This window comes from Lutra lutra, chromosome 5, assembly GCF_902655055.1.
Source record: "Lutra lutra chromosome 5, mLutLut1.2, whole genome shotgun sequence".
Lineage (NCBI taxonomy): Eukaryota > Metazoa > Chordata > Mammalia > Carnivora > Mustelidae > Lutra > Lutra lutra.
In genome coordinates this window covers 50,822,289-50,849,122 of record NC_062282.1, presented here as the reverse complement: position 1 = coordinate 50,849,122, position 26,834 = coordinate 50,822,289, and the positions used below count along the sequence as shown (strand labels likewise).

General features: G+C 44.5%; 1 long non-coding RNA gene across 1 annotated transcript; it reads right to left on the bottom strand.

Annotated features, from left to right (window-relative positions):
• Positions 1–16,495: 16,495 nt before the first annotated feature.
• LOC125100883 (uncharacterized) lies at positions 16,496–26,101 on the bottom strand. The gene is made up of 3 exons (XR_007127687.1): positions 25,682–26,101; positions 17,464–17,689; positions 16,496–16,941 (listed from the first exon to the last, which is right to left on the bottom strand). It is a non-coding gene; the product is annotated as an uncharacterized LOC125100883 (long non-coding RNA).
• Between the last annotated feature and the right edge of the window lie 733 nt (positions 26,102–26,834).

The window sequence follows — 26,834 nt, the reverse complement described above, 5'->3', positions numbered from 1 at the left end:
GGTTATGATGCTTCATGTGGTTCAGAGAAAAAGAATAATTATTGTTTGAGGGAATTAGGGGACATTAGGAGAGTTTCTGAAGTTGTGAAGTTACACAGTAATTGGTCACTTGTCCACATGTTTAGAAGTCATTCCAGAGAACAGAAGTTTTGTCAACATCTAGGTCTGTTTGATACCTGGCCTCAATCTGTCAATCAATCCAGTAACCATAGGTATAAACGTCAGCTCTGAAGTTTGAATTCCATCAAAAGCTCCAACTGGCCTTGGAGATGCTGTCGAAGCCATTCTCATAGTTGGTTCCCTATCTGACCATTCAAAATGAAAGAAAAACTTCCTTTGGGGCAAATTGATGATCTCTGGGCAGGTAATACATAAGGGTGCTTTCAGAATTTCAGAGGTCTGAGCTTGAGCATCTGTCTAGAAGGAGAGGAGGAGCAGAGAAGTTTTTGTTGGTAAGTGTGAAGGCCCGTAGGAATTGAATGGAAGCTTGGGCATTTGGAGTTGCTCAGTGCAGTCCTAGAACGCGCCTAAGTATGATGGGATTGGAGGAAGCAGAATGAATGGTTCTGTCTTAGAGAGGAAAAACCAAACACACTAACTTTTGGCACCTTGGATTTTGTTGTTGTTGTTCCTTCTTGGAGAACTGTTCTTAGTATTTTTAGTGTTTTTAGTATTCTAACAGTAGACTAGTCAACAAGTACTTATCGTGTACCTACTATGTGGTATAAACTGGGCTCCACATACCGGTGAACATAAAACAAATAGCCTACATGTTCACAGATTTGTGTGTACCATGTCCTTTTTTTTTTTTTTTTTACCTCATCGTAATCATTACATGTACATAAATGTTTTATTTTTATATCTCACATTCCCCCATGTTTCTACATGGTTTTCTTGGTCAGACATTTAATTCTGATAGGTGACCTTCTCCTTCTGGAGGGTAAATTGCTGCTGTAGAAAATATGATCAGGACACCTGGGTGGCTCAGTGGGTTAAAGCCTCTGCCTTTGGCTCAGGTCATGATCCCAGGGTCCTGGGATCGAGCCCTGCATCAGGCTCTCTGCTCATCTGGGAGCTTGCTTCCCCCTCTCTCTCTCTGCCTGCCTCTCTGCCTACTTGTGATCTCTGTCTGTCAAATAAATAAATAAAATCTTTAAAAAAAAAAAGAAAGAAAGAAAATACGATCAAGGAGAACTCTTTTGTGGCATAAAACTTTTTTCCTCCATTGTCATTGTTTCCTGGGATAAATCATCAGCATGCGATGCTTGAGTCCCTGAAAAGGACAAATATAGGACATGGCACTACCATGCCGCATTTCTATGACACCATAATGCTTCCCTGTACCTGAGTTAGCACTGTTTCTGGGTGAGCGCAGACACTGCCTCAGAATCCTTCTTAACACAACAATCCAAGTGGTCCCTATCATTCAGTTTCTGTAGCTATCCCTGGCAAACAAACGTATTTTGATACATACTGCTACGCCAAAATGTTACCTTGGAAATATGATGAGGGTGGAGGGAAAGCCACTTTTATCTACTTCCCCTTCCTAAGAAATTAGCAAGTTTTCCGTTTAGCTGACCCAATCTTTCCCGTTGTTTCCTTGTGCACTTTGGGTTTCTAACTATTCAGTGCCCCCTTCCTCTCCATGGTCTTCCATCAGAGCTCACTCTACCATGTTGCAAACTGCCTGGATGCAATGAATTTCACCAGGGCTTTAAAAAAAAAAGCACTAAATTTCCTTTAGCTAAATTGGCAGCCTTCCTGACAGTTCAATGACCACCAGCAATGGGAAAGAAACTTCCCAGAACAGTGAGAAAGAGGTCCTGACATCACTGTTACTATAGTTAGAGAAAATAAGTGTAAACCACGAGGCCACCAAGGGTCAGTATCCTGGTCCCTGCAACCAGGCATGGTCTGCTGACCTTCACGTACAAAGACGTGTGGCTGGCTCTCACAGTCACTCTGCCTGCAGTATCGGATCTGGCCCATGCCTTTAACAGCTTCCTCACCATCCATACCTAAAACCCTCAACCCTCTAAAAATTTTTGAAAATATTGTCTTCTACTCCAGAATTTCTCCAGGTTCTGCTTCCTTTTACTCTAAACCTGATTGCTCATTTTTCCTGATTTCTCCAGTGTGGGAGACATCTGCTCCTTTGCTTTATCTAGTATCTCGCTCTTGTGGTTCATTGGATAACAGCCTCCCTATGCCCATGCCTCCCTCTATGGCATTGCTGCCCTCATTTTGTTTCTTGTGTGAGGCTGGTGGGACTGTCGACTCCAGTTCCCTGACCATCTCTCTGAATTCATTGGTGAAGGCCCCTCCTCATCCCCCTGGCTAGAGAAATTGGTTCAAAGTTGATCAAGGGACCCAAGATAGAGTGATGGAGTTCTAAATCTTCCGAAATAGGCTGGGAGGGTTCTGCTTTCCTCCAGGTCACCAGGTGTGTTTCCTGTGAGTTTGCTTTGACTGTGGCCATCCCCTTCGGCCTTCTGCTACATGAGTGAAAGCTCAGCCATCACAGAAGAGGAAGCCTGCCTAAGGAGATGGGGGGCTACGGTGGGTGGGTCCTACTGACAAATTTGAGGCAAATTTGGGAAAGATTCTAAGGCCTTCCTTTATCCCAAAGTATCCAGAACCAGTCCCTACCCCACTAACAAGTGTGAGGTTGGTATGGCCACTCTGAGGAAAAACTGGGTCACTTGTACAGGTCTATTGACCAGATGGAGTGAGGGGGGCATGGTCGGAGGTGCAGTCAGCTGGTCTACTCCATGCTTGAAATGCAGGCATTGGAACAGAGGCCTGGACTGAGTAAGTGGCTCAGCCCCAACCTTGCTTTTTAAAAGCACACCAAGGCATGCTTGATAGGAGTTCACAGATTTGACCATCCACAGATTTTAGTAATATCCTCTAGGTTCCCCTAAATTCTTGTCAATAACTTCTTTCCCTTAAGAAGGCAATCTCTCTGGGGTGGAGTTGTGATGGAGAGGAAGAGTGATCGAGGAGGACATTGACTAACCAGCCAAAGAGGTATGCTCATGTGCGCCTGAACGTTTCAAGCACAGCCCTCTGCAAACACAGTTCCCATACCTTAGTGTCCTTCCTCCTTCCCATCAGGGACCCTGGGCACATCGGGGTGATTTTAATTATGTCACCTGTCATCCAAAATCCATGTGTGGGTGCGGGCCAGCTGCAGGGTGATTTATAGGTAAGGATGGTAGGTTGAGAGTCTCCACATTGGGTGTATGACTTTTGGATATGACTCAGTTGGTAGTCAAGTGTACCTGGAAGCTTTGTTGAGATTTATTTTTCCTTTTGTCAGTAATCCTTCTGAAGGCCCAAGTTTTATGAGGTAGTTTTAGTGGAATGAGATGTAAAGACTTCCAAATCATATCACTTACTTATATTCAACTTCAATGACAATTGCTCATTGATCCCAAAGTTCCAGCCAATACCCAACAGAAGTGATGATGCCTCATGGTTGTGTGTCAGCCATGTTGTGAGATGTTCTTACAAAATCTCAGATGGGTTGTGCTCAGACAGGCCACAGATGGATGTAGGTGACTCTAAGTGCCCCTTCCTCCATGAAGCCTTCTCTGAGCTCCCCTTCCTTTTGTGCTCCTCATTAGCTTCTGATCATTTGTTGCATCTCATTGATAAGCATTTACTGAGCAACCACCAAGTATAAGACGTTCTTTTTTCTTAAGTTTCTATTTTAATTCCAGTTAGCTAACATACAGTATAATGTTAGTTTCAGGTGTACAATATAGTGATTCAAAATTTCCATACATCATTCCATGCTCATCATAAGTGCCCTCCTTAATCTCCATCACATATTTCACCCATCCCCCCACCCCCCTCCACTCTGGTAACCCTCAATTTGTTCTCTTTAGTTAAGAGTCTGTTTCTTGGTTTTCCCTCTTTCTTTTTCTCCCCCTTTGCTGGTTTGTTTTCCACATATGAGTGAAATCATATTGTACTCGTCTTTCTCTGACTGACTTACTTGGCTTAGCATTGTACTCTCTAGCACCAGTCATGTCACTGCAAATGGCAAGATTTAATTCTTTTTGATGGATGGGTAGTATTCCATTGTGTATATGTACCACATCTTTTTTTTTTTAAGATTTTTTTATTTATTTGATGGAGAGAGAGAGATCACAAGCAGGCAGAGAGGCAGGCAGAGAGAGAGGGGGAGAAGCAGGCTCCCTGCTGAGCAGAGAGCCCGATGCAGGGCTCGATCCCAGGACGCTGAGATCATGACCTGAGCCGAAGGCAGAGGGTTAACCCACTGAGCCACCCAGGCGCCCCAAGTACCACATCTTTTTTTAAAGATTTTATTTATTTGAGAGAGAGAGAAAGAGCATAAGCAGGGAAAGGGGTAGAGGGAGAGGGAGAATCAGACTCCCCACTGAGCAGAGAGCTCAATGTGGGAGCCTAGGATCATGATCTGAGCCAAAGGCAGATACTTAACTAACTAAGCCACCTAGGAACTCTGTACCATATCTTCTTTATCCATTCATCAGTCAATGGACACTTGAGCTATTTCCATAATTTAGGTATTATCAATAATGTTGCTATAAACATTGGGACATGTGTTCCTTTGAGCTAGTATTTTTGTATTCTTTGGATAAACACGTAGTAGTGTTAGATCATAGGGTAGTTCTATTCTTAACTTTTGAGGAACCTCCAAACTGCTCTCCACAGTGGCTGCACCAGTTTGCATTCCCACCAACAGTGCAAGAAGATTCCCCTTTCTCCACATCCTCACCAACACCTGTTGTTTCTTGTGTTGCTGATTTCTGCCATTCTTACAGGTGTGAGGTGCTATCACATTGTCGTTGTGATCTGCATTTCCCTGAGGATCAGCAATGTTGCGCGCCTTTCATGTGTCTGTTGGACATCTGGATGTCTTCTTTGAAAAAATGTCTATTCATGTGTTCTGCCCATTTTTTAATTGGATTATTTGTTTTTTGGGTGTTGAGTTTTATAAGTTCTTTATGTATTTTTGAAGCTAACCCTTTATCAGATATGTCATTTGCAATTTGCAAGTGCCAGACATTCTGCTAGTTATTGTAGGGAATCCTTTTTCCTTTCTCCTCCCAAAAGGACATAGTTCCATCCCTCTCTCCACCCCTTACCCTCACCTCCACATGGGAAGAGAAGAGGTCATCTGACTGATGGTGATCCCTTGACATTTTACCATTAGCAGTGTTAGCCTTGCTGGTCTTGCTGGCCCATCCATGGCAAGCCTGCCATCCTTACCCATATCTCTGGTTGGAAATGGATTTTGGGTCTGCTGTGTGTCTCCTCCTCCCTGTAGGACTGTCTGAGCTCATAGGTCTCAAGACAAGGAGGAGTTCCACAGTGCAGGACAGAGCACACTGTGATGAATTCCCTCTCACCAAATAGGAAGATTTAATAAATTGAGTGCATGTGTGTGTGTGCGTGTACATATGTGTGTATGTATATAATATTTATATTTTATAATTATAATGTAAAATATATATTTATGATATGTAATATATAATTAACAAAAATAATTTTCAATACATTATACATAATATATTTAATTATATAGTGTATAATTATAAGTTTACAAGTTATAATTATATATTATATAATATATTCATAATTGTATACATATATATTATATATTTATATATTATATATAAGATACATGTTTATATAATATATGTATACAATCACCTTTAGAAATTCTTCTACTTACACAAAATCCCTTCTACTCCCTGTGAAAGCACCTAGAATGTTCTTATTAGTAGTTCAATCTATTGTTTCCATTTTATTGAGATATAATTGACACAGCCCTATAAAGTTAAGGGGTACAGTGTAATGATTTGACTTACATATATAGTGAAATGATAACAATCAGTTTAGTTAACATCCAGCATCTCACATAGATACAGAACAAACAAACAAACAGGAGAAAGAAGCACGGTTTTCCTTATGAAGAGAACACTTAGCTAACCACCTAACAGCGTCAGCTCCAGTCTGCATGCTGTGCATCTCATTCCTAGTACTTACTTATCTTATGACTGGAGCCCCCTTTCACCTATTTCCCCTCCCCTCACTCCCTGCCTCTGGTAACCACATGTCTGATCTCTTTTTCTAGAAGTAACTTATTCTTCTGTATGTTTTTGAGAGAGAGCGAGCACCCATGCTAGCGAGGGGGCTGGACAGGGGGAGAAGAAAAGAATCTCAAGCAGACTCCATACCCAGTAGGGAGCCAGTGCCAGGTTCGATCTTACTACCCTGAGATCGTGACTTGAGCCAAAATCTAGAGTAGGATGCTTAACCATCTGAGCCACCCAGGAGCCCCTAGGAGTAGCTCATTCAATTTAAATATTGTTGTTATTTAATCTTCAGAAATTATCTATTAATTTTCAAATATGCCTGGGAGAAGTGAAAATTTATTAAGCCCTCATCAATTAATACCTGAGTCAGAGTTTGGGCAAATGATACCCAATGGCGAGCCCGCTGAAGGGAAAGCCCCAAGCGAATGGGACCCTGAGCGCTCTCACATACAGGTAAGTAGTGTTGATTCTCCAGTATAAACTTGCAGTTGTGACTAATAAAACATAAATTCATTAAGAAGTGTTACTATTACCATCTCTAATGTTGAAAAAATATGCAAGATACAAGTGAAAAAGAGAAAATGGAAGATGATTTGTGTAACAGAAGAAAACTATCCAATCATGGGAAAGTAAAAAATATATATTTGTGGGACGCCTGGGTGGCTCAGTTGGTTGGACGACTGCCTTCGGCTCAGGTCATGATCCCGGAGTCCCGGGATCAAGTTCCGCATCGGGCTCCCAGCTCCATGGGGAGTCTGCTTCTCTCTCTGACCTTCTCCTCGCTCATGCTCTCTCTCACTGTCTCTCTTTCAAATAAATAAATAAAATCTTTAAAATATTATATATATATATATATATTTGTTTTACACATAGAAAGCAAAGACCAAAAGAACAGTCACCAAGCTATTTACCATTAATATGCAGAAGGTGAAATAAAAAAAAGCTCTTTTTTACCCCCTTTGTTAAATTTAATTTTATCAGAGTAATTTGCATAAAAATTTAAAAAGCCAAATAGTTCCACAGGGCTTACAGGAGAAGAACAAGATCTCTCTTTGTTACCCCTTGTAGCCCTCACTGCCTCCCTGCAGCCAATGACTTTCAGCTCTTTGGGCTGTTTCTCCTGGTATTTATTTATAAAATACAGAATAGTGTTCATAAGCCAATACTTCCTGAATGTTCCTTTTTATATGTTATCTATTGACTTCCCGGTGTGGCCTTGAACTTCTCACACACTTCTTCCCCGTTTACCCTTCCTCTCCCTCCACTCTCCTAACATATTTACATCATGATTTTGCTGTCATTATATATATTGCAAAATCCAGCACTTGCAATAGTGCACCATCTCTACGTAGGTGTTGCTCACAGAGATGGCCACACCATGACCACACCACATCATTTTCTTTCCCATAGATGTCTGCTCTTTCTGGAGTTATCTTGCTTTGTTTTTGTTATGGTTATGACTCACATTATTATCTGCTTACTTTTCTATGTTCCTGTCACTATTTTATCCCCAAATGTCCCCATGGTGCTCTAAGAATTTCTTTCAGTAGACCCAAGTCCATCAACCGTCCCTCAGCAACACCCATCATGGAGCCCTCCATCCTCTAATGCCAACCTGTACTGCGTACTCTCGAGATGTACTAAGCGGCTGTCATTCGAGAATTCCCTTCAGTTCTCACCTGCATTGGATCCTCTATTTCCTACATTCTGTGAATTTCTCTCCTTCTTTTATTCTTTCAATATGGCAGAACACAAGCCAAGAATGATTATCATGGGCTATAACATTCTCAAGATCTTATACATCTGAAAGGGCCATTTTTCAGTTCTCACATTTGATTCATAGTTTGTGAAGCCAGTTCTAGAATGGATGTCATTTTCCCTCAACAACGTAAAGGCACTTCTTTACTGACTTCCAGATTCCAGTGTAGATGTTAAGGAGCCCCGTGACATTCTGATTTCCCTTCTTTGTATATGACCTGTTCCTTCTCTCTGGAAGCTTCCAGATCTCTGTTCCTGGCATTCTGGAATTTAACAGTGATATGCTGTGTGAACGTCCTTTTCTTGTCCTTGTTGTGAGCACTCTGGTGGACCCTTCACATCTAGAAACTCAGGTCCTTCAGTTTCAGGAAATATTATTTCTTTAATATTCTCTTCTCCTTTAGCTTATTTCCTTTTCCTAGAAGTCCTATTAACTGAAGGTTGGACCTCTTGATTAATCTTCTATTTTTCTCTCTACTTTCTTTCCTTTCTCTCCTCTTTTCTACCTACTGGCAGGGAGATTTCCTCTACTTTAATGTAGTCTTTTGCTGACATGTTCATTCCTGTTATTGTATTTTTAACCATCGAAAAGCTGAGTGCTTTTTTACAATGTTCTCTTCTTGTCTCATAGATATAATTTTTTAGTTCTCTGGAGCTAATACTAATCTATGTTTTTAAACCTTTATTTTTATTATTGCATTGTCTTTGTTTCCTCTGTGTTTGTTTCCCCTACTATTTTATTTTGGTATCTGTGTTTCGAGTTAGAAGCTGTCCTCAGCATTGGGCCACATTGAGAGGAAGCTTCGTTATGGCGTGTGTGCCTCGCCTCAGAACTCGTGTTGAAACGCTAACACCTGGTGAGATAACATTTGGAGATGGGGCTTTGGAGGGTGATTAGATCATGAAGAGGGCACCCTCATGAATAGTATTCATGCTCTTATAAAAGAGACCCCACAGATCTCCCTGGTCCCTTCCATCATCTGAGGACACAGAGAAAAGACACTGGCTATGAACCCTGAAGACAGCTCGCATCCAACCATGCTAGCACCTTGATCTTGGAATTCCCAGACTCCAGAACTTTAAAAATAAATTTGTTGTTTATATGCCACCCAGCCTGTGATACTTGTTAGAGTTAGCAGAATGGACTAAGATCCGGGTTTGGCTCTCCACTCACTTACAAGGGAAGCACCCACCAAGAAGGACCCAGCCACTCCCGTGGGGGGAGCCAAAGCACACTACCTATAGGATTTTCTCTTGTACTGATCCAGTTCCCCTGAGAACAACGGCCCAATCTGCCTGTATAGAGGTGAGTGAGGCTGACTGTGCGTTCTGGAAGCTGAGTGGTGGAAAGAAGCAGGGGTCCTGCACGTTCAACATAGGACCTCTCAGGTTCAAACTCCCCAGAGAAGACACATTCCATCTTCAGCTGCGATGAGGAAGGGAGAGTTGCCCAGACACTCAGCCTTGGGGAAGAGCTCCAAGGGTCTAACTGCTCCTTAATTAGATTTGAAAGCCATCCTGTGCTCGGACCCACCTGCACCCTGGCTTACCCAAAACCCTGGTGCTCCGATTCCTGGACGTTCTCTGTGGGGCAAGTCTACTCACTCATCAGCTGATAGGCTTTTCGGTCACAGCTGCCCTTCCTCTTGAAGAAGACCCTTACTCTCGCTCCTACCCCAGTCTTCCATTCTCTCGACTTCTCTCATTTTCCCTTCCTTTGTTTTTACGGGGTTTACCACCATCATTTAATTAATATCATATAGCTGGCTTTGGGGCAGAAATTCAGATTAATAGAGCTATTCACTCTAGTCACTCTTGGACGTTTTCAAGGCACCTTTATTTTTATGCTTCAACAGCTTTTATGTTATTTATTTTATGTTCAAATAAATATGCTTTACTTATTTCCTATTGTAATTAGGAAAAAATTAACATTTTGAAGAGCTTTTCTGAGATCTTATTAGCTTTGACTCTATAAATTTTTCAAAAACAAAAAACAAAACAAGCAAGCACACACACATAAAGCCAAAAAACAAGCAGAGGAGACCGAAAGCACCCTCTCTGCCCACGACAGCTTTTTTACACAGAAGCTCAGCCCAGACCTCTGAAAGGGCAGAGTTCTCTGGTCTGCAGGGCCCACTCAGCTTAGAGGAGGGGGGAGAATGTGAGTGTGAGGAGTGTAGGGAGACTACAGAGAGAAGGGTTTGGGGAGGACAAAGGGGAGGAGAAAGGACCCAAACAGGCCCCCCACCTTCACAGACCTGCCCAGGCAGGGCCCTAACCAGGAGATCAAACAGTGTCGTAGTGAAACTCTCTCCAAAAAAAAAGGAGTTTGAAAGCCCAGATGACATCGAACCCAACAGAAATCAATACCACAAAGTCTCTACAGAACTCTCAAATCAGGGCAGCCCCTGGAAATGCTCTGTGATGGGCTCTGACCTGCCAGGTGGAAGGGTAGCCTGGGAAGGCCAGGCGCTCCTGGCCCCAGGCCAAGGGTGGCGTGACCATCTCACCCCCTCCCGTCTCCTCTGTGTTTCTCTGAGGAAATCTAATTTTCTCTTTTGGGTTCTTTTCTCTGACAGTATCCATTATTCTTGGTGAGACTGTGAAAATCTTCACCTCGTTTCTTTTGCTTGGGTTCCCTGCTTTGATGGGCTGAGGCGGAAGGCAAGCTAGAAATCTAGTTACTGTAATTCATTTGACATAGTTTAAAAAAGCAAATAGATAAGGCTGTGAACCCTATTATGTGCCATCGACGTCCCCTCCGGCCTCCATCTGCTGGAATGCGCTGCGTCACCCCAGCAGGATGACTTCCTATTAATATTTACCAGCCCCACTGGCAGTTAATCCTCTTACCCCACCTCGAGGTCTAGCCGATGGCCACTGCCCCAGCACACGGCTGGGTAACTAGGTACTTAAGAGCCTGCGTTCCTGGCCCTTGATTCTAAATGGGGGAAAGGAAACCAAATAATGATCAACTCACAAAATGAAACACCCAAATTAGATTTTGTCCTTCCCTAGGCCCAGCCCCCAGGATTCTAGGGAAGAGTGCCACAGACGGAGGCAAGCGCAAAGCTTCCAGGCCCTGGGGGATTGCTGAGGCTTGGCCACTAAGTCGGTTGGTCAGAAATCTGGGAAGGAGGTCAGCTTGGAGGGGTCCTGCCCTGAGCTAAAGCCACATGGGCGTGTTTGGAGAGCTCTAAGGTGGTTCTTTCAACTGATTCTCTCTGAAAATCCCTGGAGGTAGGCTCTGATGTGTGGTTTTTTACCCTATCTTTGCTTCTAGAAATGGGGGCTTGATTCCCAAATGCCTGATGCAATGCAGCCCAGCGTCTTCTCTCAGCAGTCAGAAATCAAGGTAATGTTTGCCATGGGCAGGAGACACAGGGGGCATGGTACGATGGGCTTGAAAGGCAGGGTTCTGGGTTTGGATCCAGACGCTGGTTACTTAGGGACAGTCATTTCGTGCAAATCCAACGAGCTGTACATGAACACCATTCTTTAGGTATATATCTTCATTCATGTGTTCTGTACAGAACATCTGTTATTCTGTTTGAACTCCATTAGTTTTCTAATGCTGCCATAACTAATTACCATAAACTTAGTGGCTTAAAATAACATAAATGTATTATCTTATAGTTCTGCAGGTCAGAAGTCTTAAATGAGTCTCACTGGGCTAAAGTCAAGGGGTCAGCACGGTTGTGTTTCTTTCTGGAAGCTGTAGAAGTGAATCTACTTCCTTTCCTATTCTGGCTTCTAAAGGACGCCTGCATTTTGTGGCCCGAGGCCCTTTACTCCATCTTCAAGTCAGCAACAGTGAGTTGAAACCTCTCACATCATATCACTCTGACTTCCTCTTCTGCCTCTGTCTTTCCCTCTTTTTTAAAGATTTTAAAGATTTATTTATTTGTTTGTTTATTTAAGAGAGAGGGAGAGAGTGTGTGTGCATGAGAAGGGGGGGGTGCAGAAGGAGAGAGAGAATCTCGAGCAGACTCCCTACTGCGGAGTCCAACACAGGGCGTGATCTCAGAACCCTGAGATCATGACCTGAGACAAAACCAAGAGTCTGAAGCTTAACCGACTGAGCCTTCCAGGTGTCCCCCCTGTCTTCCCCTTTTAAGAAATCTCGTGATTACATCAAGTATACCCAAACAATCCAGGATAATCTCTATTTTAAGGTCAGATAATTAGCAACCTTAATTCCATCCACAACCTGAATTCCTCTTGGCCATGTAAGGCAACATATTCATAGGTTCCAGGGATTATAATGTGGACATCTTTGAGCGGCCATTATTCTGTTCTACCACAAATTCTAAGGCACTTTCTTCTCTATACCTGATTTTATTACTTAGGCCTGCGTCATTTATTCATTTATTCAGTCATCCATTCATTCATTTTATAGTGAACATCTAGTGTTTTGTGGTCCAGCATCCATTGTCACATTCTCATACAATATCCCAAATTTTCCCTTGGGAATCCTGCCTCTCACTGTCAATCAGGAAACCTCTACCCGACTCCACCCCTGGCCACACTGATGTTTTGCAGAGACATGTGACCGAATAAGAATCAGTGAGATGATTAATAGCACTGGTGGGGAAAAAGGAACATGTCTTTGTCCCTAGGATTATAGGGAAAATGAGAATCTGAAGACACCAGAGAATGCCATGTAAAGCCTGGAAATGAAACCAACACTTAAGAAGGCAGAGCTGAGAGGGGCGCCTGGGTGGCTCTGTGGATTAAAGCCTTTGCCTTTGGCTCAGGTCATAGTCCCGGGGTCCTGGGATCAAGCCCCGCATCGGGCTCTCTGCTTGGCAGGGAGCCTGCTTCCTCCTTTCTCTCTGCCTGCCTCTCTGCCTACTTGTGAACTCTGTCAAATAAATAAATAAAATCTTAAAAAAAAAAAAGAAGGCAGAGCTGAGAGATGAAAAGAAACTGAATATCAATGCCATCATTAAGCCCCTGGATCAAACCATACCCGAAGTTAAACCAACCTCTGGGCTTTTCAGTTATGAGGTCTATGAGTTTCTTTTTCTTTTTTTTTTTTTTTAAGATTTTATTTATTTATTTGACAGAGAGAGATCACAAGTAGACAGAGAGGCAGGCAGAGAGAGAGAGGGAAGCAGGCTCCCCGCTGAGCAGAGAGCCCGATGCGGGACTTGATCCCAGGACCCTGAGATCATGACCTGAGCCAAAGGCAGCGGCTTAATCCACTGAGCCACCCAGGCGCCCTATGAGTTTCTTTTTTGATTAAACCTGGTCAGATTGGGTTTTTCTGTCACCTATAACTAAAGGAGTTCTAAGTGAAACATCTTCTTTCATTTCTTTATTCAACAAGTTCACACTACACACCTACTTTGTGTTATGCACCAGAAATCACAATTGCTATCATAATGAGGATTATGGAACTATTCAACACAGACGGGTGTCTAAAAAATGGGTACAGGGAAACAACGAAGCTGACATAGTGCAATGAATAGGAATTTGCCAGGCTGAGGTTGGGGAGAGGTGATGATAAATTGTGTTTCAGACAGAGGGAAGAGTAGGTGCAAAGACTAGGTAGCAAGGGACTCTCTTCTTGGTTTCCATGTGTAAGCCTGGCCCCTATGACCAGAACATAAGCTCCTCAGTATCTATCTAGATTTAACATAGCATTAGAACTATAAGAACAGGGGCGCCTGGGTGGCTCAGTGGGTTAAAGCCTCTGCCTTCGGCTCAGGTCATGATCCCAGGGTCCTGGGATCAAGCCCCGCATCGGGCTCTCTGCTCAACGGGGAGCCTGCTTCTTCCTCTCTCTCTGCCTGCCTCTCTGCCTCCTTGTGATTTCTGTCTGTCAAATAAATAAATAAATCTTTAAAAAAAAAAAGAACTATAAGAACAACTGTAATATAGTTATAATAATAACAAAGAATAAGAATGGTATCAATAAGTGCTAACACTTTTTGAGCGCTTACCATATAACAGCCACTATTCTAAGTACTTCCTGTGTATTATTGTCTTCAAAACCACCCTCTGAGGTATTTATTATTATTGTAATTTTACACATGGGGACACTGAGGCAAAGAAAATCTAAGCAGCTTGCCAAGTGTGATGGACTCTTCTGGCTCACTAACCAACAGTCGTTACTCTGTTTCTCCCCTGCTAGCAAAACCTCCGTTTTCATTCAAAAGATCATGGCTAGATTTTTTTTATACCACACATCACTTTTGTACATTCATAAAAATATATATTCAAGGGAAGTCAGTTAGTCAAGGCATTCCTAAATCTGCTTTACACTGAGAGTCTAGACACTTTGCCTCTCTGAGTCATCAGTGCCCAAGTTGTTCCATAGATGTTTATCCTCTGTACCATCCAGAGCTTTGATGAGGCAACGTTTCTCAAAAGGGTACCCCTCTGGCACCTCTGGGCTATGTTCCCAGGACACCATCAGCTTCTTCAGGGTTGATGCATGAGCATAGGCAGTGCTTAGCACCAACAATCGCCAGGCACACCCAGTACCAGAGATGTTAAATACACACAGTGTGTGACTGTGCACATGAACATTCGCACACATCTTGGGTTTTTAAAAAAAAGAACAATAATAATAATCATAGCTTTCTCTTAGTGTTAAAACACTTTTAGTATGGCATGTGCTATTTGCAGCCAAAAGCTTCTTTTCTGATTCGCCAAGTTCACCAGGAGAGCTCAGATTTGAACCCAGGTGTTCTGACTCCAGGCAAAGCTCCTGGGCTAACCAGCTTTTGTGTTTTAGCTAAAGTGACAGATCTGAGTTATTGATAGCAACCCCCTGGAGTGTTGTGTTGAGAGGGATTCTGAAGCCATGGGGTATTATCTGTGACTGCCATGGAACCCGGAATGGTGACTTGTATTGTGCAAGCCACATGTTTACCTTTCTTAGATAATCATCTCAACTCTCAACTTTTATTAAAAGCCAAGGATTCCTACAGCTGAAACAGGACCAGCTTCCACTTAAACACTTCAGAACAAATAGACAGGACTGCCACAAACAGCCATGCAGACTGTGTTACTGAGGAACTGCAGAGAATGCTATTCAATAGACCATGGTGCAAATGGCCACCCCTGGTTTTGTGCAGTACACAACCTGCACAGCTGTACCTGGAAGCACTTCTGATGGCAATTCTTTACTTAAAACACCATGAATACAACCTGCATAGCTAATTGCAATCATTTATTCTAGAATTTTACAGCCAGAATGACGGTCAAGTTATTTTTATGTCTAATTAAATTTGTCCTGTTTAAATTAAATTCTCTTCCTGGATGACACAGACTTAAGAATAATACAAAGCATTTAGTCTGGCTCTGTAGGGGCTCAATATTCATGAAACATAAGTGAATCGTTAAAAATCCTTCATATATTTGAAGACAATAATTAAGTCTCTTATTCCCATTAGCTTCTGTGAGCTAAACAAACACACTTTACTTAATTAACTAGTACCATGAGCCAGGAAAAATGCTAAGCACTTTACCTCAGAATGTCACTTCATCCTCACTGAAACAGTCTGAGGAGGGTTTGTCGTGATTCCCATTTTACAGATGAGGGTTGTAGTGGTTGGGGGCACAGGTCCTGCAGGTCGTCCACCCGGGGCTGTGCGACTTCCGGTACGTTCCCTCTGTGCTCCAGGTCCCTCAGCTGTGAAATGAAGGGAACAGTACCTACTCCATAGTATTGCCCCAGAACGCACAGTATTTAACATCATGTCAGTGTCTGGTACATAGCAACATTCCTTCACTGCTACTGTTGTTTTCATTCCAGTATCTCAGCCTGGGAAGGGCCTTGGCTGGGGAACAGAGCTCCAGGATGCCTTTCTCCTACTCTGCCCTTCTGATTCTATCCCAGGTTTGAAAAGGACCTGAGAGACTGTGTCATCAGCTCCTCGTTTTACAGACAAGGGACCTGAGACCCACTATGGATCATTATCACCCACTTAGCTACCGGGGAGAATCTGGTACTCAGAATAGTAACTCTCTCATCTCTCCTACCATACTGCTTTTGAATCTGATCTCATGGGCCAGGTCTTCACCCTCCCAGCAGGATGAATGGAGAAACCTTTTTTTAAAAAAGAGCCAGCTCATAAGAGACAACTTGGAGCCATGTTGTTTCATGGAGCAGTAAGAGGTCACCTCCCAACCACCACCACCACCACACCACACTGATCGAAGTTCCAAGGGTCCCCAGGCCTGGCACCTTGCCCAGCCCAGGAGCCAGCTCATGCCTGGACACCCCAGAGAACAACAATAATTACATGGCACCATTCGCTTGCCCCAGGGACTTCTTGTGTGAATTAGTGTCTCCTATTAAAAATGAAATCCAAGAAAACAAATTGTCCTAAAAGGCTCAGATGTCTTTAATCGTGGTTTTATCTTCTCCCTCAGGCCCGGTGACTTCTAATGAGTTCCAACTCACATCCTGGATGAATTATTGTTGGAGGAGTGTGTGCACTCAGGGAAAATAAACTAACAGCAAGACTCATGTTTACTCTTTAATTCACTCTATCCAAAAATAGTTTCCTTTTTAGAAAACATTTTCAAATGGAGGAATGAATGTTAACCCTTTGTCCTTCATATGGAAAAAAATAAAAACCCACAAGGGACAGACACACACACATATAAACACATGCAGTTGGATTTATGAGCATTGATTTATGGAGTGATGTGAACTTGAAATATCTGTGACCTTTGACAAGTGCCTTCCCATCCTGGGCCTTGGTTTACTCAATGACAGGTGAGGATAATTATCCACATCTATGGTTGTCATGAGGATTCATGTAAATAAACTCTTCAGTTCAGTATATAGTAGCAAATGTTAGGTTTTTGCAAAAGCTAATATTTCATAATGCTAGGCAAAATTGCATATAAATTTAATTTGGGGAATCCATCCTGTTTTCCCATTGATTTACATGATTTCAGAGATCCTTCATCATTTTTCTTCATTCCTTCTGGATGTAGAGCAGACGAGAGCTCTTGTTTCTCTTCCTTCCTCTGCCTTCCATCAAATACTCATGGTCTGGAAGCAAATTCTTAGATGCCCTAGGAAAGTCCTCCTTAAAGGAATCCAGTGCAGAAGCAAAGCATTTGCCTGTAAAGTGAATAATCACCTCTTAATTGATCTGGTTTATGAGGGAGTATATTGAGTTTCTGTAAGTTAAACCCACACTGTGGGGGTCGCTCCACATCGATTTCCTTGGCAACCTCATTTAATGTGAAAGAAATTAGGTGGAATTGCTTATACTCCAAGGAAGGGAGAAATGAAGCTGTCCCCTGCCCCTCACCCCAACTTCTCTCTACTGAGCAGTTTTGTTTTTGTTTTTGTTTCTGTTTTTCTGTAATTCCTTCTCTTCCTGCCTGTGGAAGGGGAAAGGGCTTCCAGGCAGGGTCGCTCATTGCTGTGGTGGTGAGGGACAGTTCCATGAGTGAGTGTGTGAATCTGAAGGTGGGTGTTTCAGTCGGGAGCTGCATTTCAGAACTGAAGCCTGCCTCTGTGTGGAGATGTGGTCTCTGGCAGGATGAGCCCCTTGTCCAAAATGGCCACCACCTCTCTTCCCAGCCCTTCCTGCCTCCCTTCTCTCATGCGCTCCTCACAGGGCTGCCTTGACCTCACCTAGAAAAATCCAGAAGCCAGAGGGATTCTTGTCAAGGGCATCATGACTTCCCCCTCAGCTCTGAAGGGTGAGTCATCTTCTGGTTTCTCCATTGGTTAAAAGATGAATATGAATATGCATCCCCTCAGGGAAACTATGGAGTCTTCAGACGAAGCCTCAGCCGTTATTCATGGGTTTAATACCCACCTTGGTCCTGGCAAGCACTTCAGCTTTTGAGAAGGCTCACTGAGAAAGAAGCCAAGAGAAGGTCAGAAAAGAAACTACTTGAGAATATTTTGACCTAACCTCCCTGGTGGGTATAAAGTTCAAAGTCACAATTATGGTATGACTGTTTCTGAAAACGTCAAACAAACAAACAAACAAAAAACAAAAACAAACAAACAAAAACCACTCTTACTCTTTCCATAGCAAGATAATGCCATCATTCCTCTGGCCAAAGCCCATCCCTTTGGGGCTAACTTATTCAATTCAACTGAACAGTCTTCCTCTTCCCCTTCTTCTCGTCTCCTCTGGAGTGAAGCTAAATTCCCACAAGGCTTTTTCTTACCTTTTTCTGGCCTTATGGGCAGCTCATCTATTCTAGATCATGCCTGTCATCTTGGCAGGTCCAGGTGCCACCCAATGTCCGGGCTGGCCTCTACTGAGGTATGCATCCCTCTGGTCCTGGGTGTTTGCTTCTCCCCTTGTCGTACCCATCTCTGAAGCGTCCACCACTGATGTAACAGCGGCACAGTAAATGGAAGTTGTCCTCCCTATGACTCAGCATCTCCTTGGCCCTGTTGATCCTGAGACTTGGCTATATCCTCCCTGAGCCCCAGCTCTGGCCTCTCACTGGAGACTCTGTTACGATGTCTCCTCAAGTCACATCCCAGTGACCCCGTGGCAGGCACTTGATTCTGGTTTCTTAACTGCATCTTTCTCCCCTTTCAGATGGGGCAGTAGGGGCATTTGGAGATCTCATCCACATTGACTAGACCTGAGACTCAGAGGCAAGGCATAGGGGAGATGGCACAGCCCTCTTTACCTAAAAATGTGGCCACTTGTGTTCAGCTGAAGCCACCCCATATTGGCGTGGGGCACCTCAACTGAAAGGGGGTCTCTTCCCAGAATATCAGATCCTCGTTTTAGATCTCCAAGCTGTCCTCCTCCTTCAGGGATTTCAACACAAAGCAGGAGGTGGTGGGAAGTAAAAGATAATTAGTCCATTTTCCACCTGTTTCAGAGTTTGGATATAAACCCTCAGGGATCCAAGGAGAAAACATATATAAGCCTGGGGTTTGCACATAGACACAGAAAGTGCTCTATCAGTCTTAAAAAGATAAAGCTATCCCCATTAGCTAGCACAGTCTAATCAAATATCTAATCAGTTATTTAATTGATTTAATATCTGTTCTTGTTATCCATGCCAGCACAGTACCTTATACACAACAAAGGCTCAGAAATTATTTGCCAAATTCACTCACTTTAAGGGATGAAACGCAATCAGCTTGAAGACAGATCCTTTCCTTTCCAATGGATAGGAAGAGAGAGGGTTACTGGTAGCTCATTCAGGAAACCCACAAAAACCAGGCCATGAGCTGGCTGGAAAGGGGGCAGGTACATATAGGGCTTTCCAACACATAACAGTCCTACTTCATGTTCTTCTTTCTTATTTGTCAAGGGTCCCTTTGAAAGCAAGAGGCTGGGTCTCGTTTAGGAGATGGTTTTGAAATTGATGGACTCAGGGAAGTCCCTGCGATTCACAGCTTGAAGAAAGTGAGTGTTGCTGCACAATGGAGCTCATCTTACCTCAAGACAGGAAGAGGTTGTGGGAAGTAAGACAGGAACAAGTGGTCCATACTCAGTGTTGCTGTTTGCCCACAGCAGGAGCTCAATTGATGAAACAACTGATGACTTGATTTCCAATAGCATTTAAACTTCACTTGTGATCCCTGCTTCTTTGGAGAGTGACCCCATTGCACATTGACATGACCACAACTTGGCTATGTTAGCCATGAAAACCAATGTCGACAGAGCAGCAAATGCCCCCCAAAGGCGTGATTCATTATTGCACACACGTGAAGAAATCCCTGGCATACCACATCCCAGCCCTCCCAGCAACTGGAACCGAAGCTGGCCACCTCAGCATGCCCTACAATTTATTCAGTATTGGCACCTACTATGTGTATAACCAGTCATGAGAGCTTTGAGGCATTGATGTGGGGATAAAATATAATTTCTGCCTTATAAGCTGAGAAGAAAAATAAACACACGAATATAGATTTAGTTATGCCATGAAATATATGTTAAATGACAACTGAGTGATAGTGTCTATCTGTGCTACAGGTTTTCAAAAGAGCAGATGGTATCTTTGAGGACCAGAGTGGTGAGGGAAGACTTCCTGGAGAGGCTGAGATTGCTTGAGTGGTGAGGCCTGAGTTTTGGGTGCAGGGAGTCCTGGGACAGTGAGGAGAGCAAGGCTCCATTGGCTGTCTCACAGGGGATCGTCAGAGAAGACACTGAGGAGAGTGTCAGCTGATAACAACAGTTACCACATGTCAGGTATTGGGCCGAGTTTGATGTGAATTACCTCAGGGAATCTTCTCCAGAACTCCAAAATACTGACGGGGTCTCCCCTTCTTCCTTCATCAGGGAACCTCAGTTTTGTTTGAGGCAACACTATGCAGTTAAAATACTTAATATCCCATCTTCTTCTGGAGGTAGGGTTGGTCATCCTGGCATAGTTGTGGCCAGGGAAGTGTAAGATGGAGTCACTTAGGGGGACTCTCCAGAAAGTTCTTCAAATGGGGGACAAAGGCAACTGACTCATCTCTCAGTCACCTTGTGGTTCTGGGTGCTTGGGCAGCAAGACCGAAGGAGCCTGGGTCCCTGATGAGTCCCTTGGAAATGGCGCCAATACTGGTTTGCCCACCTCTGAACTGCTTGTTAACATGAGAAGAACACTCTCCTATTTGGTTAAGCCACTGCTATTCGATCTTTGTTATTTCCAGCAGAACACAATCTTAATACATACAGGTAATATTGATATCCTGTACATAGACTAAGAAATCAGGCTCAAAAGTGTCACTGCTTTTAAGTAGCAGATCAAATATTCAAATCCAGACCAATGCAGAACACGGCTGGTTGACCAAAACCGCCCTGAGAATGTGAAACACCAGAAGCCCATTAAAAAATATGTCGAAGAAAGAAAGCAATCTTTTTTTTCTTTTTCGTCTTCTTTTGTAGATTCTTTATTTATTTCAGAGAGAGCAAGCTCGAGGAGGAGGAGGGGCAGAGGGAGAAGCAGACCCCCTGCTGAGCAGGGAGCCTGATGCAGGGCTCTCTCCGAGGACCCCAAAGGCAGATGCTAAACATACTGAGCCACCCAGGTGCCCCGGAAGAAAGCAATCGTTAGCAATTTCTTAACCTCCTGAGAAGTCCTTGTCACAGTCTACCTTTCCTCAGACACTGGGAGGTATCTCTGTCTCCCCCGGTACATTGCTTTGAAATCTCCTAGAAAGCAGGGCGAGGACAGAATCATGCTGGTAACATGCCTTTCTCCTCACCTCCCTCAGTGCTTAGCTCTGGCTAAATAAACATCCCAAAAATGCTAGTCAGGTTGAGTTTTTTTAAAAAAATCATCCATGATAGTAACTGCCCCTGAGAAAGTGCCTCTTCTGTGAAGAGATGTGTGTGGTGGCGCTGGTGTGTCTTTGAGGGAGTGTGTCACATTTTGTGTGTGTGTGTGTGTGTGTCTGTGTGTCTGTGTGTGTCTGTGTCTGTGTGTGTGCGTGTATATCTGTGTGTGCCTCTATGTCTGAGCGGGGAGGCCGGAGGAGGAATATTTTCTCATCACTTGTCAAATCCATCCTCCACCCCCTCCCTGCTCCTACAGTGACAGCACCAATGATCATATTAGTGATAACTAAACTTCTGTGCAGGACCTGAAAATTTAATTTCCTTGTGGGAAGCTGAAGAGAACTAAGCTTATTCGGGGCCAAGAACTCATGAACTTTCTCAGAAAAGGAAGCGAGAATACCAGATACAGTCACTGGTCTTTAGATTTTTCTCAAAAAATAAAAAGACAACAGCTTAGTTTTGAATAACCCCTTTGGAAACAGTTTCAGATCCTTTTCCCTCTATACCTACCCCACATCAGAGCGGGAAGGAAGAGACAAGCAGCCCTTGAGAAACATCTGGTTCATTCCAATTTGTACCAGGATTGTGAAATTCTTCTCTCATCTCTCTCTCTTTTTTTTTAAAGAATTTATTTATTTATTTGACAGAGAGAGATCACAAGTAGGCAGAGAGGCAGGCAGAGAGAGAGAGAGGAGGAAGCAGGCTTCCTGCCAAGCAGAGAGCCCGATGCAGGACTTGATCCCAGGACCCTGAGATCATGACCTGAGCTGAAGGCAGAGGCTTAACCCACTGAGTCACCCAGGGGCCCTCTTCTCTCCATCTCTTAAGAAAGTCGAATTCCATCAATTTTTTTCTTCTCCAGTTGCTTGGATGGTCAAACCCCTGATGATATTTAATGAGTGTTCTCCATGTAACAGGCACTGTACTAAGTGTTTGCAGGCTTGGACCCATTTAACCCTTCTATTTTGAAGATTAAGAAATGGGAGGCACAGAGAAGGTAAGTAACTTGCCTCAGGTCACACAGCTGAGAAGTGACAGTGCTGGGATCCAAACCCAGGCAACGAAGGGACAAAGCCCAAAACTTTAACAGCATCACCATGTAGCCTGTGAAGTCTGGAATTCTCCTCCTGTTCTCTGTGTATCAGCTCTTCAAATGCAAACAATACTACCTCTGATACACTTAAGAAGAAAAAAAAAAGACAAAGAAAAAGTGGAAAGAGGGAGAAGAAACACCTTTCCCATCCTTGGCCGATTTAAGGCCAATTCCCAGGAGCAGTCTGAGGTAACCAACCCTGGTCTTCTTCTGAGGAAATGGAGAAGAAGCTACCAGAACCGGGTGGTGTGGATATGGGATGAGAGATAATAATGTGTATGCTACCGTGCCTCGGCCAAAGGAACTGGTCTTGCCGAATTTAATGAATTTGGGTTGAATGGTGACACGAACTTAGCATCATGGGGTTGTCAAGGGGTTCCACCCTAACAATTTATCCATTCACTCAATCGTGCCCATGATTGTCCCCCCAGTAGTCCCTTCTGTGTGCAAGCTGTGTGCTGGGCCATTCGCTGCTCGCAGAGCTGTACGGCCCGAGCGGTGACACCAGAAGTATACCCAGCCACTCGTTTCCCAAGCTCTAGTGCACACCACAGCAAACCAGGCCCAGGGGTGGGCCCTGGGAACAGAGCAAAGACCAAGTCAGATACAGCCTTCACCTCACGCCTGATCTCCCAGGAGCAACAATGAATTAGAACAAGCGCTAATCGGGGGAGGCAAACAGCGAGTGCCTAGTTTAGGAAGTGCTGCGCATTTCCCATTTCTTCCTCCCAGGTCCACTTCCCACCTGTTTCGGCCCTTCCTTGTGCCCCCAGCAGGCTAGCATGTGCGGATTGTTTCCACAGGATCTCTTGTCCTGACTTCCAGTTAGATTCTGCCCATTGAGGCACTGGCAGGAGATTGAGGGAGAGGAGAGAATGAGGCTGAGATACTAATTTGCCAGCTCCTTCCCTGTTGGGGGGCGGGGGTTTACAAGTGGGCTGCCTCCCTGTATCCAAGGCCAAAGTCCTGCCAGGCATCCTCCCCTACAATCCCTGTAACTACGACCACTTTCTTCTGACCCCAGGAACTGCTCCCTCCTCTGCTGATTCCAGTGGAGCAGGGATAAACCTTCTGGCTTTGGCTAGCTCAGGGTGAGGCATCAGCTTCCCTGGTTGGAAGCCCCTAACTCTGCCCACACCTTGGGAAGAGCCCCCTTCCTTTGCCTAGAGTGAAGGTAACACTGTTTCCTACAGAGTGGTCAAGTGAAAGTTACTAAGAACTGATGCTAAAGCGGATAGAGACTATCTGAAGCCAGAAGAGGAGACAATGATGCATTAGATGACCTGCAGAGCCTTATTCCCGGAAGAAACTACCAGGTGGGTCCTGCTAAAGTAATTCTACCCATGGCTTTATTGATTCAGGATTTTAAGTGACACAAATTAAATTAACTGTAAGTTAACTTGGGGGGATTTCCTTAAGAAATACCCTGACATTAATGTGATTAGGCCTTACACACAAGCATTTTTGGGGTGTCTGCCCAACCTCCACGGCCACTTCTCTGAAGACAGGTTTGCACGGCTGAGTCTGCCCCTCGCAACAGTCCGTCGGGGCACAGGCAGGCAGATCCTGGCCCAAACAAGACCAGTTTGTAGTTCGGCAAGAAATTAGACATGACAAAAATATCACTTCATCCTGTGGGATCTGGAAGAATGTGGGTTAGGTGACAATACATTTGGGGAAGTCGGAACCCATTTGAACAACCAATGTACTAGAAGCCTGATTAATTCTGCCGTGTCCTCCCAGAACACAACCTCTGTCCTCACTCTGTCCTGTTCAGGTGGCAATCAAAGTTGGGGCTCAGAGCTGGCACGTGGCCCAACCTTCCTGACCCCCCTCTCTCTGCACTCGTCCACAACATCCAAGCCACACCCCATGTCTTCCTACACACAAACCTCTCAGAAGCCAATCTTCGGCTTGCTTTTTCCGCTGCAAGTAAACAGCAAGCCACTCAAACGAACTAAAAAAAAAAGAGGGTATATTAAAAATGTACTGGGTGTCTCCAAGGACCCAGGGAGGAGGAGCTCATCTGGGTTCTTTCTCAGACTGGCTGTAGCAGTGTGCAAAAGCTAACAAACCACACAATCTGTAGTCGGGTTTTTAAAATCTCCCATGGCCCCGATCCTAGCTGGGCAAGAGTGCAGCCTGATGCTAGCACATGTGGTAAGAACACTTAGGATTCTGACTGCCAGCTCAGGATGAGTCAACCGTACGATGCGACTGCCAAAAGAGCAGTGTGATCTCGGGCTGCATTAATATGAGAGGAGGGGACGGCGCTTCCTTTGGTTCAGGGCGTCATGGATTCAAGGCACAGGGAACAGAGAAGGGTGACCAGGGAAGACTCAAAATCATGCTCTCTGGGGCACAGTGGGAGACCTGGGCTAGGGCTCTCTGGCCTTCTGGAGGACCGATGGGAATTACCAGGACTTGTCTCAGCAGTATGGAGTCTGGAGGTAGACCACCTAATCTAAACCCCAACTCAGCCACTTCCTACCTTGTTCCTATATGCCAGGAGCATCTGAAACTCTGCACACGTAATATCTGATTTAATGCTCCCTACAGCCCTCTAAAGGAGTTTTTTTGTTTGTTTGTTTTTTGTTTGTTTTTTAAGAGAGGGAGGGGAGAAGGAAGAGCAAAGGGAAGGGAGACACAGAATCCTAAGAAAGCTCCATGCCAGGCGTGGAGGCTGACCCGGGGCTCAATCTCGCAACCCTGAGATCATAGCCTGAGCCAAAATCAAGAGTCAGGTGCTTAATGGACTGAGCCACCCAGGCACCTCTAAAGGAGTACTGTTTTTAACCCTATTTTACAGATGGGAAAATTTAGGCACAAAGAGGCCAATCTGCTTGCCTCAAGTTACACAGCTTGCAGGCTGAAGAGCTAGGCTCTAAAAGCAAGGAGAGTATACCCTCTTTGCTCTGCCCCTGAGCAGCCGTATGTCCTTGAATCTTGTTACCTCTCTTCCCTGTGCCTCAGTTTGCCCAACTGGAAGATGGGGTGAGGACTCCCTGTCCTACCTCATCCTGGAGACATATGGTGTGGCTGAAATGATATTATTGATATGAGACCGTTGGGGAATGGTTAAGATATCCCAAAGGATGTATTACCTAAGCCCACGAGGCTCACAAAGGAGAAATGAGAGCAGAACCCTCACCTTACCACCATACCACCCCACCTTCAGGGATTTCATCCTGCTTGTCCTTCATTTGCATAGTACAAACCCTCCCACCTCTGATGATCCAATCAGCTTTCATAGCCGCTCGTTAACTCTCAAACAGCCAATAGGAGTTGACACACTTTGGGGATTTTCCAGAACCCAAATTTACCCCACCTCCAGACATTATCTTCCTGATTTATAGCCTACTTCTGGAATTAGTGACAGTGCACTAATTCAGGGAGAAGTAAGAACATCAAGACCCATTTCTTGGGCATTGTTCTTATTATCTAATCTGCATAAGACACCACCCCAAAACATAGAGGCTTAAAAGAAAAACATTTGTTTTGCTCACAGATCTGCAGTCGGGTCAGGGCTTGGTGGGGACAGTTTGCCTCTGCTCTCCTCGGCATCCTTGCAGCGGCTCTGAGTGGGGCCATTGTCTCACTCACTCTGGTTGGTACCAAGAGTGGGAAGACTCAGACAGCGGGGCCGTGTCTCGAGATAGACTAAATGAGAGAGGCAGGTGGACGCTTAATGACCTAGCCTCAGAAGTCAGTGTTCTTTCCATTGTACTCTGTTGGCCAAGGCACATGCTGGTTCAAGAAGAGGGATTCTAAACCCAGTGGTCAGGGAAGGAGTGTCACCATCACATAGGAAAAAGAGCCCGTGGGAAGGTATCAGCATCGATATGACCATCTTTGGACAATCCCATCCGTCCCAGACACTTCCTATGTTCCCAGCATGGAGCTAAGTGCTTCCGAGTCATTACAGATTATCACTAAACTCACTCCCAAATCCTCTTCTAGTAGGCACTGTTATTTTATGAGAGGTGGAAGGCTGAGATGCAGGAAGGTCAGCAATCTACCCATGTCACACCCCAGCCGGTGGGGGAGGTGGGGATGGGTCCCAGGTGTTTTGACTATGAGGCCAGGGAAACAGGTGAGGCGAAGGTCCTGCTTCCAGGAAGCAATGCTCACGGCAGCCAGGTGGCCCAATGATCGACCGCAGGAGCCTCACCATCAGGCTGCTAGGGTTCGAGTCCAGGCCCCTCCGTTACCAATGGCACAGCCTGGCATAAGCGTCTTCCCTTCTCCAAGCTGTGCTGTCTTCATCAGAAAAACGGGAATAACCACAGTGCCCACCTGCGAGGATGAACCGAGACGACACAGGTCAAATGCTTTGCACGTTGTCAGGAATCTCTTGGGGACTCATATAACATGTCAGCTGTTATTCTGTTAAAAGTGGTCAGGAAAGACATCTTAAAAAGACAAATGTAGGGGCGCCTGGGTGGCTCAGTCGGTTAGGCGTCTGCCTTCAGCTCTGGACATGATTCCAGGGTCCTGGGATGGAGCCCCACTTCGGGCTCCCTGCTCGGTGGGGAGCCCATTTCTCCTTCTCCCTCTGCCCTCTACTTGTGCTTGCTCTCTCTCTCTAGTGCTCTCTCTCATAAATAAATACATAAATAAACAAAATCTTTTAAAAAAAAAAAAAAGACAAATCTAAAA